We start from the raw sequence: 13530 nt of genomic DNA, 5'->3' as shown, positions 1-13530 counted from the left end.
ACTGTAGCCTCTAGAACTAGAAGAGATAATGTCACTGAATGATACACGTACATAGGCAAAAACAATGGGTTGATTTTTTTCTAGAACGCTTATGGGGTTTCATATTAGATAAGTAGTTCAGAAAACTTATGAATAGTTTGTGTTAGGCCATACCCTTAGTGTCCCTGAAGCTTTCTATGAAATGACAAGTGGATTCTAGTGGACACTAGTAGTATTCCATGCCCTGTAACATGTGAGAGGAAAAAAGGCCACATACATTTGATCCAAATAACCAGGTTCAGTTACTGCATGAGCAAATCAACATGACATGGCAATGTCATTTAATTTTAAAAAGTCATTGTTTTGATGTTTAATTCAACCTACAATAATCTGATTTCCCTTCAGAGTGTAGAAAACCTGGAGATGACTTGGCTTCATCTGTTTTGGCACTTAAACTGTGTATCAGTTAATGACCTGAACTTTGAACATATGAGGCAGTTTTTATCATATGCTAACAAGCAGTCTCATAGTGTCTCCATGTCAACACTAGCTTCATGTTCTGCTTCCACAACCTTTCCAAGCATTTTAAAATGACGCCCTCTGTTCTTAACCCTTCTCCAGCTGAATATTTTCTCCCACTGAGACCTATAATAAAAACAAGAATGAATAATTAGTGGTTTTCATCATTGTTGACAAAGAGCTTAGAGTTGACAGTCTTAGAGTCGTAGAGGCTTCCAGTAGTAGCGTAAATCCATTCAGTTTCAGAAGCAATACCATTTGTAGGAACTGAAAAGTCACACCAATGCATTATCTCAAAGTCCTCATGTACTAAATTTATCGTGGACTTTGTGGTTCACATTTTTTTCTCATTTACACATTGCATCGTAACTGTAAAGTTCCTGTCTGCCCTTTTGCTCTGCACAGAAGCACAGCTGTGAGGATGTAACTGCATTCCAAGGCTAGTGAGCCTGAGCAGCACCCAAGACACTGAATTTGTGTCTGTCAAATACTGCCACAGCTACAGAACCAGTACTCCTGCAGGAAACAGTGTAAACCCCAAGACCAGACAGGAGCTTAAATGTGCTCCCTCACAAAATCTTGACATTGCTGACCTCTATTTTATAATTGTTGAAGTAGTTAGCATCACGCAGATAAAAAATGAGTAATACAAAGCTTTAGAGAGACACAAATTTCCAGTTTTTTTTTCAGTCCTTGTGCAAGTAGAGTAGGCCTCAGGCCTACCGGACCAGGTCACCTGTGCCACAGAGACATTTTAGAACTATTCTCACTTTTACTCATCTTATTCTTTCTAGTTTGGCTTTTAATTTGTTAACAAATACTTTCCTCTAAAGTTTTTTTCTCTGATACTGCTGATACTATGTATTAACAAGACTCTGCCTCATGGTTTCTAATAGTAGTAGGGCAATGCTATTGTGCAATATGTTTCCTAGTGCTTATTCAGTGCAGGGATGGGAACCCAACAGATGTATCCTCTCACCGTAATACGAGAATGATAATCCAAGAACATGATGAAATATACTTAAAGATATACTAATTCAGATGTTTTTTAAAATGAAAATGGAATTTCCAAACTAAGCATAAGATTCACCGGCTGAAAAGAACATTCATGAATTAATGACGATTTAGCAAAATAAATCAATGACTCTATGATCTGTAGCCACCTCAAAATTTTGTTTGAAGAATAGTGGCATTATATATTTTCTTGGAGTTACATAATTGAATGATGTTAATTTGTATAAATCATTTTTAGAGCCAATTGGGCAAGCATTGATTTTTGGAGAAAAACTGAAAGCAAAAAGGATTTAATTTCTAAGTTACTTTTAGGTGCTTGTGTTCTCTTCTAAGATATTCCATAAAATGGAGCAAATGAAACCTCAGTGGCTCCAACTCAGATTCACCTAGTTAATCTATACCATAAAGAAAAATGGAGGCATGATACGATGTATTAGAGCTTTCATAGAATGCGGAAGAAGCCTAGAGAATCAAAATACATTTTTTCCACATTTCCAGTATTTTGGGTATCAAGCATTTTCATTAAAAATCTCATGAAAGAAGTACTTTCCAGGTGTAAAATTTCATTTAGGTCAAACTGTTCTTTCTTTCTAAAAGTCTGAGAGGAAGATTTTCAATGAAATATTTCCGACAACTTCACTAATTAACTCATTTGTCCTGCTTTTTGATCATTAAGTCCCAGAAAACATCTTGGTCTGAAGTTGTTATATTTTTATGTCAATGACATTTTTAAAGTAGGCTAACTGAATGTATTGTATTTATCATGTTATCTTTTAAAAATGACTCAAACGCTTTTGGAAGAGAATTAGAACCTTTCAGAAATGCCAAGACTTAAACAGGTTGCTGTCTGTATTTGCTTGACCTCACCCACATTAGCATCACCGATTATTTTACTGAAGAAAAGGAACCAGAAAGATCAGACAGCACACTCCTTTCAATAAAAACAGAAATAATACACACACTCCTGAACCCTAGCATCCCTTGTTCTGATTTCTTATTTGATCCTTAAACAAAGAACTTAGTTTAGAAAAAAATCTGTTCTTAATTTTGGAATACTATAAAGTTTCTTAAATTCTATTTTCTGTTCCATTTTTCAGATAAGACTGAAATAAAAACCAAGGTTCCACCAGAACACTTTTTTTCCCAGTCAACATATAACCACCCCTTTTAAGAACCCACTGAAGAGTTTCCATCTGCATTGAGCACTGCACCTGAAGCCTGTGTTAGAGGTTTTACCCTGGCAACGTTTATATGCTGATTACTCTGATAAAACTTGAGAGTCATTTCCCCAGCAGCACCTGGAATAATTGCAGAGTGACTGGCAAATGAATCCTGAAGGTGCTGTTAAGTGTGCCAGTCACTGTGCAGCTAATAATTCTCCAGAATCAACATGAAACGTCAGCATATGACCTTTTGCTTCACTGTAGCCCTGTTTTTGTATCCCTCTTCCCCTGATCTGTTTGTTGCTGCATGTAACAATGACAACAAAAGGAAGCATCATCTACACTAGACTCTTTTCCATTAAAATTAACTATGTTCAATAAAACAAAGAATGTAGAATGTAGAGACTGCTAAATCTAAAGGGCTTTTTATCAAAATAGATTACTACTTGCTGGCTGAGGATGTTGCATTGACATGCACCAGTCATGCTTTATTTTTCTGCTGAACAACAGTTATTAAAAAGTGTAATGTACTTTTAAAAAACAGGTAAAAACTCATTGTATGAAATGGGGATCCTAAGTTATTAAAGAACAAAGTTTACATAATACATACACCATCGTTGCTTTTCTGATTAATTTTTTAAAATAGTGAGTATTACATTGCATCTGGATTTCTTCATCTGAGAAAGACAAATTCTTTCAAAGCTATCTTTACACCTCTTCATGACAATAACTTCCTCTTCAAAGAAAATCAGGCTACTTAGTCAGTTTAAGACGCTTGTAGTTTATGATACTTTCCTTTTAATAATGTCTAACAAGTCCAGGACAATCACATGATATGAAGAAGTCCTAATCAGAGCTGTTTCAGAATTTTTGTTTCTCATCAGAAAATTGTTTCCACTGAAAGCAAATCTTAAGATTTAAAAATATACTCTTCAAAATAGTGTACATGATTTCTTAAATGCATACTTTCTTTGGGAGGTTAAGTAAGAGATTTCCCACAAGGACTTCCATATCCAGACAGGTGCCCTAAATTCTGGGCCTCTGTTTCCTTTGCATTACACATCTTCCTCTCACATTAAATTTTTTGTGCTATTTCTGGAAGGGTTTGCTTTCATTCTGCTGTAGGAAGAAAACAGTTTCACAAGCCTCATAAGTATCTGAAAGGCAAAAGTCTGACTTTCTAATAGGTCCTCATTTAAAACAATATTACAAAAACTGCCAAGAAAATAATGTGGACAATGATTGCCACAGAAAGAAATTATGGCAACTGTTGATCCCTAATCTGTAAATCTTGCTGTATTTTAATGGGAATAAGAGCAGAGGGGTTGGGGATAAGGGTGACACAACCGATATTAGACACAGGGTACACTTGAATGCTGTCCAAGAGAACAGTTTCCACCTACTCTCCTATTTGTCATGGGCCCCTGTGTCTTCAGAATATGTATAACATACAATTCTATTGAAAGTGCAGGATAATCACATAAAATATCAATATAAAATATAATATAATATAATATATAAAATATAAATTATGTAGCATATTTTGTTTTTGTTTGGTTTGGTTTTTTTACTCTGTTTATCCTCTATTAAAATGATGCATAAGAGTGGTGTAGTTACCACAACCATAATTAAATGATCTTCCATTGACTAAGCTGATATCTGCCAACATGCAAAGATGAGAATCAATATTCTAATAAACTGGTAACCCTGGAAAACTCAGTATTCTGCATATTTCCACTACTTTACTTCAAAAACCTCCTGCCTCCTCCATTTTCCAAATGACCACTTCCCAATGCTCTTCTGTTTCCTCTTCACTCACCATAGGGTCCTTTGGAAGAATCCTGCCTCATGCCAGACTTGAAGTGTTCCTGATGCCCAACGTCCCCTCCTGAGAAGCAGCCACAGAAAGATAACAGTCACTGCTTGGCAGTCCCTACTTTCCAGGCAGGGAGAGGTGTTACTAATCATGTACTATAAAGGCACCTCAAGGAAGCACACCACAATCCTGGAGTTAGTTTTGAAAATACATAACTGTAATTGTCTATTTACTCACAGTAATCTGTGCTTTATTGTGATAATGCTCCTAGCTTCCTAAGCCTTGGCTGAGCAGGATTAAGCCCCATACTAAGAAGGAAGAGACATTGGTTTGTGCCAACTGAATTGAATTAATGGTGCTTGTGTTGTATGAGGTTCTATAGAGCTGTTCTTGTATATTTAAGGACAGATAATTTCACAACTTCATACGTTCTTATAGAAACATCTTGGAAGCTGTAACTACTGTTCTTTGTCCTGCTGTTATTGCATTATTTAAAACATCAAGTTTACAAAGTTCATGAAATATGCTGTAGTTTAGGAATTGCTTCTCTAGTGCATGCCTTTTCAACTTTCTGAGATACATCTTTCAGATCAACATTTATTTCCTCTTTGAAAGATTTGTCTCTTTGCAACATCAGAAGGTGTCCCATGTGAAAAATGGTTCTAATATGTATTGTGGCAAAAATCTAAACACCACAGGCAGCAAAAGGAAAGAAGTCTGAACTTCATTGATAGAAAATGGGGAGAGCTTATGGCTGGCCTTTCGACCAACATAAGCAGACTCGGTATAAATTCTACAGCAAGGAACTTCAGAATTTTTAAAATGAGATCCAGCCAGAAAAGAGGAAGATTAACCCAAACCAACAGCAGACAAGTATTCACAGCTTAGTTTATGTGTGAGTGTGGAGGTAAGAAAAGAGAAACTCATATCCTCTACCTAGCCCTCTGAGTCTAAAGCACACTTCCCTGTCTGAAAGCTCATTTGCAGGACATTTGGATGGGACATACAGGCCATATTCAGCACACAGGTTACTGCCTGAAAAACCTTGGAGTACAAAGTGCCGGTGGAAATACAACAGTAAGTTCATATTTCCTCCTTTACTAATATAGTGTATATACTACTAACAACTCTTATATGACTAATTTATCACCCTGCTTATGAATGCTATCAAATCCATAAAGCTTCCCTTTCATAATTAAATGTTTAAATCTAGTACCTAATTAAAGTATACTATTAGAAGAGCTGAGGATAATTAACAAGGTATGCATTTTCTTTCTTGGCTCATTAAGTACAATATTTCTGTATTCATGTAGCTGCCTGGTTTAAGAGGTTGTCACAAATAGGCTGAAGGTATTTATGAGAGCCAGTCATTCATAGAAGTTTTAGAAGCTCCTCCATCTTCCAAGAACAAGCTCCCAATTAACTGCTTCAACATGAAATTGTGAAATTCCCAACATGATAATACCAAGAAGCACAACATTTGGTGAAGATATTTTGATATGAACAGAGCTGATAGCTGTAATACAACAATAATTGCTGGCTCATTTATGGACTATTTAGCTCGTGCAGTGAACCAGATGAGAACAGCTAATGAGCACAGCTTCTTACTATAATTAGTAGAGCAGTAGTGGCTCACAGATGATTTACAGTTTGCAAAAGTCAGTGTATTTAACAAAAAGCTTGTGTTCTCTGTGAAGTTGTGTCCATATGATGACCTGAGGATACCACGTTTTACTTTTCAATAATCCTTAAGACTGATTTACAACAACGTCAGAATTGATGTAAGTCTAACAGAAATACAAGAGTGAAGATTTGTGCATGCTCTCTCTTAGTCTGCACCTTGGACTATCAGAACTTGTTTTGCCCGTTGACATATTTTCTTTCACTTCTGTTTTTGCAGAAAAAAAGTAAAAAACAAATGGTATAATTCTTGCCCTACAGGCAGAGTAAAGACCATTCTCTGTTGTGGTATACTACAGAAATATTATATGAGCTCTGCAGAGGTAGAATTCAAACTGTCACATGGGCTAAAAAAGGGACAGCAAAATAAGGAAGTAAAATGTTTGCAGAATAGAACCTGATCAAAATTCTCATTAATTCAATACCAAATTTATAACCCCCTAAATGAACAAATGGGTATTTCAAAGAAAGGTTTAATTCTCTTTCATTCCTCAGCTTATACTTCTGCCTAGATGGCTTATAGCCAAGACTGCAAACAGAAATGTCAGCCAAATATACCAGTGATATTTACTAAATCTATGCAGAAATATTTATGTTTTTATGTAATGTCCAGCTCAGTGTCGCAGATTCACAGAAATTAACCAGAACTGAGATTGATCTCAAGATTCTAGAATTTTATCTGCACCATTATTTTTGTTACTGGGAGTGATACAATTGTTCTAGAAGAATAACAATATAATATTACTGAACCTGTGAAACTCGGGTCCAGTGAAACCATAGCATAAACCTTTAGTTTAGATCTGCACACTTGAAATCATACTTCTAACAGTAACCAGAAACTTGGGAAATAAAAATAAATTGTTAAAATTGGGAAATGTAAAAATAAAGGTGGGAAATAAAAATAAATTATGAAGGTAACAATTATGAAGCACATACTTTAAAAAAATCATGCATAACAGTTTTCATTAAAGAATAATGTAGCTTCTGCATAAAATATATTTCTGCTTCAAAACATGATCAAGGCATTGAAGTTATTCAACAAATTCAGTTCACATTTACTGGTCAAGTTCAGAGGAAACAGAAGTAACATCACACTTATATTTGAAACATGAGAAAAAGCTTTCAAAACATTTCATTTTCAGAGCGTAATAAACACTACATGATACTTTTATTTTATTGATGGTGGTTTGCCATTTATTTAACTGTTCAATTATTAGATCTCTTACCTGCAATATGGAAAACCTCAGGCCCTCAATATGTTCTGTCTGCTATATTGTACTGTAAAGACATGTTCATCTCATTTGCTCATGCTGACCTATTTGTTCTATCCTGCGGGTACTACTTAATTATCTAATGAGTTAGAGAAAGGTAATTCAAATGAAGGTATTTGACATACTAGGAATGTACCAGGTTTGCTGCCTTGATTAATTATAATCAACAGCTCAAAAAGAGTGATGAAAAGAAACACTGTTAGTGGCCCTAAGTCAAATCTAGCTACTTATAGTACTGTTCTAATAAGTCAGTAAAATTGATTTGAACATTATGAGAGGAAAGCAGAATATACTTCTTCCAGACTTCTGCTTGAATGGGGGAGATTGAACAAGATGATCTCTAGAGGTCCCTTCCAACCTCAATCATCCTGTGATTCTGGTGTTACGTGTGTTTTTTGGTTTTGTTTTTCTTAATTTTGTTGCAAACCAAGAACAAGTATTTATTTCTAAAGGTCTGACACATAATATTGTATTTGCTGGCTGGACAATTAGAAGTCAATTAGCTATATAAGACAATGCACAAAAACCCCTAAGCCATATTAACTAGTGCAGAACCCTAAACAATAACAGAAATTCAATGTATTCAGGTTTTGTTCTTCACACTTCTGACCCAGACTTTTTCTCTATGTCTTTCATGTTTTCGTTGTATTGTATGCTAGTGAATAATTCTGAAGCATGATAAAATGTCATTAAAATACTTCAGCCCCAACTCTTCAGCAAAATCATACATAGGAAGTGCCAATATACACAAGGTTCACTCAGGGCAGGGAGCATTATCAGTGCCCAAGTATGCCACCACAAATCTACTTCAGGTCATTGCACTTGCCCATTTCTAGTTGGAAAGAGTTTTCAGAAAATTTAGCAACTACTTAATGCAGAGAAGTTTAATAGTTTGGCTACTGAAACAGCTAACCATAGGACCACAGAGGTTCTTCCTGCTTTTAAATATTTTTTGATCTTGCACCCATTTCACTTTCTTGCCACTATCCCTTCATCACCATGCTTTCTTCCTCATTTTTGTGTCTTTTAAAATGAGGAACAGCGTACTTGTCTTGGCCTATATAGTTCCCATTCCCATTTGGAAACTTGTGGCTGTATAATGAAAAAGGTTGTCACAGTCAAGCCTCAGAAGTCACACTTCTAGCTGCTGGAAACAACCATTTTAGTCCCAAACACTACTGAAAATTTGGGCTACAGAGCGTGACTAGTCTCTCATGTCTGACCTAGCATACTCAGATACATTGATTATGTGCTTAAAGGTAAACAAGAGAGAACAGTAATTTTGTATGAAAGCTGCACAACGGCAGCTTCCTGTTTACCAGTAAAACACCTAGATCTTTTCTGGGTTTGTTTGGTCAATTTTTCTTTTCCTGTCATGGCTTTAAATTTATCTTCAGGAGTGTCATGAAACTGTCAATTTAGAAAGTGAATACAAGAGTCCTCTTTGCACAGACAAACTTTAAGAACTTTTCTCTCCTGAATTTCTACTACTGAGATTTTTCACGAATTTAGCCACTGGCTGGATTTGAGTACATTTATACATGGTTATAGTCAAGATGGTTAAAGTCAAGTGCCTTTTACTACAGTAACTGTCACCACGAAACTACAAGTATATATAGCAAAACTGTGAAGAGCTAGAATTTCTCAGAAAATTATGTTTAAGAGATGAACAAAACCATCTTCTATAACTGTTGTTTTTTAAATCTTACCCAGAGTCATCAGCAAATTTAGAAAAAAAAAAAAGTTGCATTTCATTGGACAGGTAAAACCTATCACCTTTACATCCTATACTATTATACTATTGTATGTTCATTTTTTCAAGTATACACCTATTAAAAAGAAAAAGGCTTTAAGTTGATGCTGATAAGCTATGCCTTGAATTACTACTACTCTTATATATACAGTAGATGAACCTTTAAACTTAGTTCTACTCGGAGAAGAATCTGAATTACATTCTATAATATCACATTTAAGTAAGAAGTATAACATTTCATTATGTTAGTCCAAATCTATAGCAGTAGAATTACTTCAAAATAAAGTTTGATCTGTTACAATTGAAGTGTTGTTCCCTGAAACTTCCAATTTTTAAAATACAAAGATAAGTATCCCCTTTTGGAATTGCTCTCTGCTTTGCAGGGTTCTTTGATCCAGTTATACTGTCACAGACATCTCTACAAACATTTTGTTACCTATAAGTTCACACTTCTGTAACTGATAAACCACACCACAGTGATGAACTGCATAATGTTCAGGAAATCCCCTAAGCTGAAAGGATTGACAGCCTGGGAAAGTGTAAGCAGGGAATTAGGAATATACATGCTTGCTCTGCTCTTATTTTTACCCAAATATCCATTTATAGCCAGTGCTTTTTTTTCCCCTCCAGTTCAGTGAGCCTCCACCAGCACAGGACAGGTGACTTGGGTCTAAAGACTCCGGCTTTGCTTCTGGAGAAGAAAACTGTTTCAGACTTTTTCTAATGGTTGATATTGATTGATCACAGCTCTTGATGAAGTGACTAAGATCTGCCAGTCTGGCCTGGACTCAGCAGCAAGCTGGCTCTGCCTGGAGCCCCAGTTGCTGTGTGGGTCCAGGCAGAAGCAGCTAAGTAGAACTACATGAAACTTTGTTCTGAACCAGTATGAACAGACTTTCAGTATTGTTTGGAACTGTGTCAATTAGTTCTGTACACAGAATTTGGCATTACAAAAAAAAAAAAAAAAAAAATCTTCCTTTTGTCTCAAAAAGCACGTGGGGGATATAAAATAATCACCTAATACACCTTGGTGTATCTCTCAAATGGGAGGAAGTAAAAGGAAATTTGATTAGTAAGAAGATTCACATTCCACATAGAGTTTTCATTCCTAGTAGGAGGTAATTTTTAAAGGTATACTTTAGAATATTAAAAAGTAGTAGTCTTTCAAATAATTGTAGGATTGTTTTCCAATTCAACACTGAAATGTAACTGCATTGTCAAAAGAGTTCAACTTGCTAACATAAAAAATATCAGCTAATTTTGATACCTCTTCAAAGCGGGAATTCTTTCTGAACATTTAAGTGATGTATGTAATATCTTTGATATTATCAAACCACTAGATATAAAAAAGTAAGGCTATTATTGAATGTAATACTTATCTCTATTTAACTATATAGATGTAGATCACCAGTATGTCTACATTATTTGGAATAATTAAAAAAATATAAATAAAAATATTTATGTAACCTGTAGCTAGAGTTGTACAATAAGAATTTAATTATGAACATTGAACACAAAATTTTAAAGAATTAAACTTTTATAACTTTTATATAGTTGCTGAATATGAAGTGAAAACCAAATGAATTTAACACTTTGCATGTTTGCAATACTATATCTTCTCTTTAAACTACAAATTCATTATAAATAAATTTCTGCAAGGAACCAAGAAGAGATTAAAGCCAATAAAATGTTTTCTTTTCAGATTTTGGAGTCTGCATACAATTCAACTATGATAGGAGCTGTAGTTTTCAGATGTTCTTCAAGCAAAGATTGTCAGCACTGCAACAGGACAGTTTAAAAGATTCTACATACAGATATATCACTATCCACTCTTACAAGTCCAATGTTCATTCATCTAATAGAAGTAGGCAAGGAGAGTCCCTGCTTTCTAAAAAATTTACTTTTTGAGTGGAGGGAGGGTCTCTTGCACACGAGTTCCCAAAAACTCCTTGGTCTTTCTATCACATATCATTAAAAGCATACCTTAGAGTTAGATATGCAGATGTTCTTCTGCCAGCCTAATCTATTTGATCTTTTTTTTTTTTGAAAGAATAAATTTGTAGGATTCAAAAGTCAGGTATAACTTTAAAGAAAATGACACAGGCTAAGAGACAGCATGACGTACTGCTAGTGAAGGACCATGGTTCTCTAGCTATAGGATAGCAAAGCACATACATCTTCTACTAGAGCACTGTTACTGCTTTGCTATAGGTTTAGAATATATTATAATGCTTATAATACATCATTTTGTGAAAGATCATTTTCTGGACCTTAGAAAAAAGGTTAAATATATTATATGACTGTTACATTTCATATCTGCGTGCCATCTTTCTTGGTTCTGTCTGAGAAACAGTCATAATCAAGGAAGATTCTACTACCAATGGTATGTCCCTTTTGAACTTTCTTAGATCACTATTTTATGATTTTGACAATACTGCTGGTAATATCTTGCAATTGTTTCAGAAGAGAAATATAGGGATGAAGAAGATGAGGCTTAGAAAAGAAATCTGTTTTCTAAGATGTGTCAAAATGGGCACTTGTTCAGATGGAGGTGTTTTCCTCCTAGAGATGTGCTTGCTAACACCTGGATTTCAAATCTAGAGACATCCAAACCCTAAAATGAGTGGTTTTGGCATTTCTTACTTGAGTTGGAAACAAAACCTAAGAAAGAAGCTGTCAGAACTCTAAGAAGCAGCTTTCATGCCTGGAATTGCAGAATAATGTGCATCATGATTTTAGAAGTGTTGCACAGTCGGCATCTTGGAGTACACATGAGTACATTCAACTTAAAGTCACATATGCACAACAAAACAAATAATGAAGAATGAGATGCTGAAACTGAACTGTCACTGAGGTAGCAATTCTGTGTGTCTCATTTTTGCTTTAGAGACTCTTTCTTTCTAACCTCAGACACAAACAGAACAAACAATTAGTGCAATAATTGATGATCTGTGCCTTCAAAGCTTGTGGTGACCATGGTCATGCTTTGTAAGTCTAATAATGCAAACACCTCTTCCTTGTGATTAGCATGTTGCCTGTTCACTGATTGTGCTTGGGAGGTACATCTCTATCAGACAAAAGATTGTTAGCTGCTTTTTTTGGTTAGTGAACCTCTAATAAACTGTTCTTTTGTCCCTTGCTGGTCTGAGATTCTGACTGCATTTATTTGTGGAATTGGTGAAATGATTATACTTGTACTTTATTTTTGAGAACCTAACCTGCCTTCTAATGAGGTTGTGATATGTAAAATGAGATTGTGATATGTAAAACAATGCTGCAGCTACTAAAAAAACCCCTCTGATTTTGTATGTCTGGTTTTGCTTTCCTTGAGTTATTCAAACACTGATGTTTTCTGAGGCAGTTTTTAATCACGACTAGTCTAGTGAGCTTTTATTTCTCATTTTTAAAGCCCTAGTTTTTTACAAAACCAGCAAAAATCAAAGATCTGTAATCTTAGGTTGCAGCTTTCATCAGTAATTTCTAGGGTAGGATACAATAAAATTATATCATACAAGAAAAATTAAACTGATAAATAGCATGCTATTTTAGAAGCTTTGCAAGAGGGTATCTTTCATAGTACCTTAAATTCCTTGATTTATAGATTAGGGTTAGATAGGAATTATGTCTGGATAAAATTTTATGATGATATGAAACCATACTACAATTATTATAAATTACAGTTAATAGAAATGTAACAGATTGCATGCAGAGAACTATTCACTAGTGATACCAAGCCTCTTCAGTACATATGCCCTTCTCTAAGCTTGCTTGCCAATGCCTCATATACTTTTATATTTCAGTTAACAGGTAAAATAAACCTTAAATATAGTCTACATTTCCAAAGAAAACGTGGCTGTCCTTATGACCTTATTACAAACTTCTGGAACCTATAAAATAAAATAATGGTGATATCCACATAAACATGTTACACATGAACCAATTTGATCTCCTGAGTGTAAGTAAACTAAAAAAAAAAAAAAAGAAACCAAGAAAAAAAGAAGTGGACTTTTGCATTAATAGGGGAATCTTCCCACTGAACCCAAGTAAATGCTCAAAATTGCTTTATTTATTTGCAGGTATTTAATTTTTCATACTTATTTAGGTTTAGAAAGAGATCAAGAAGCCTAAAAGACAAAAGACTGAGATTCTGTAGCATCCTATTTTCAGTTCCACAAAATTTAATTCTGATAGAAAGTGTCACAGCTCTAAAATATCCTATGTTAATAGTGTTAACACAAGCAATTCAGATATTTAGAGTTCTCTTAGCATTTCTGTCAAAACAGAACATGTAGTGTTAATAAAGCACTCTGCAGCTACTGGGTAGTAAACACTGAG

The sequence above is a fragment of the Patagioenas fasciata genome, chromosome 5, assembly GCF_037038585.1.
Source record: "Patagioenas fasciata isolate bPatFas1 chromosome 5, bPatFas1.hap1, whole genome shotgun sequence".
Classification (NCBI taxonomy): Eukaryota; Metazoa; Chordata; class Aves; order Columbiformes; family Columbidae; genus Patagioenas; species Patagioenas fasciata.
Note: the sequence above shows the minus strand (reverse complement) of the source record.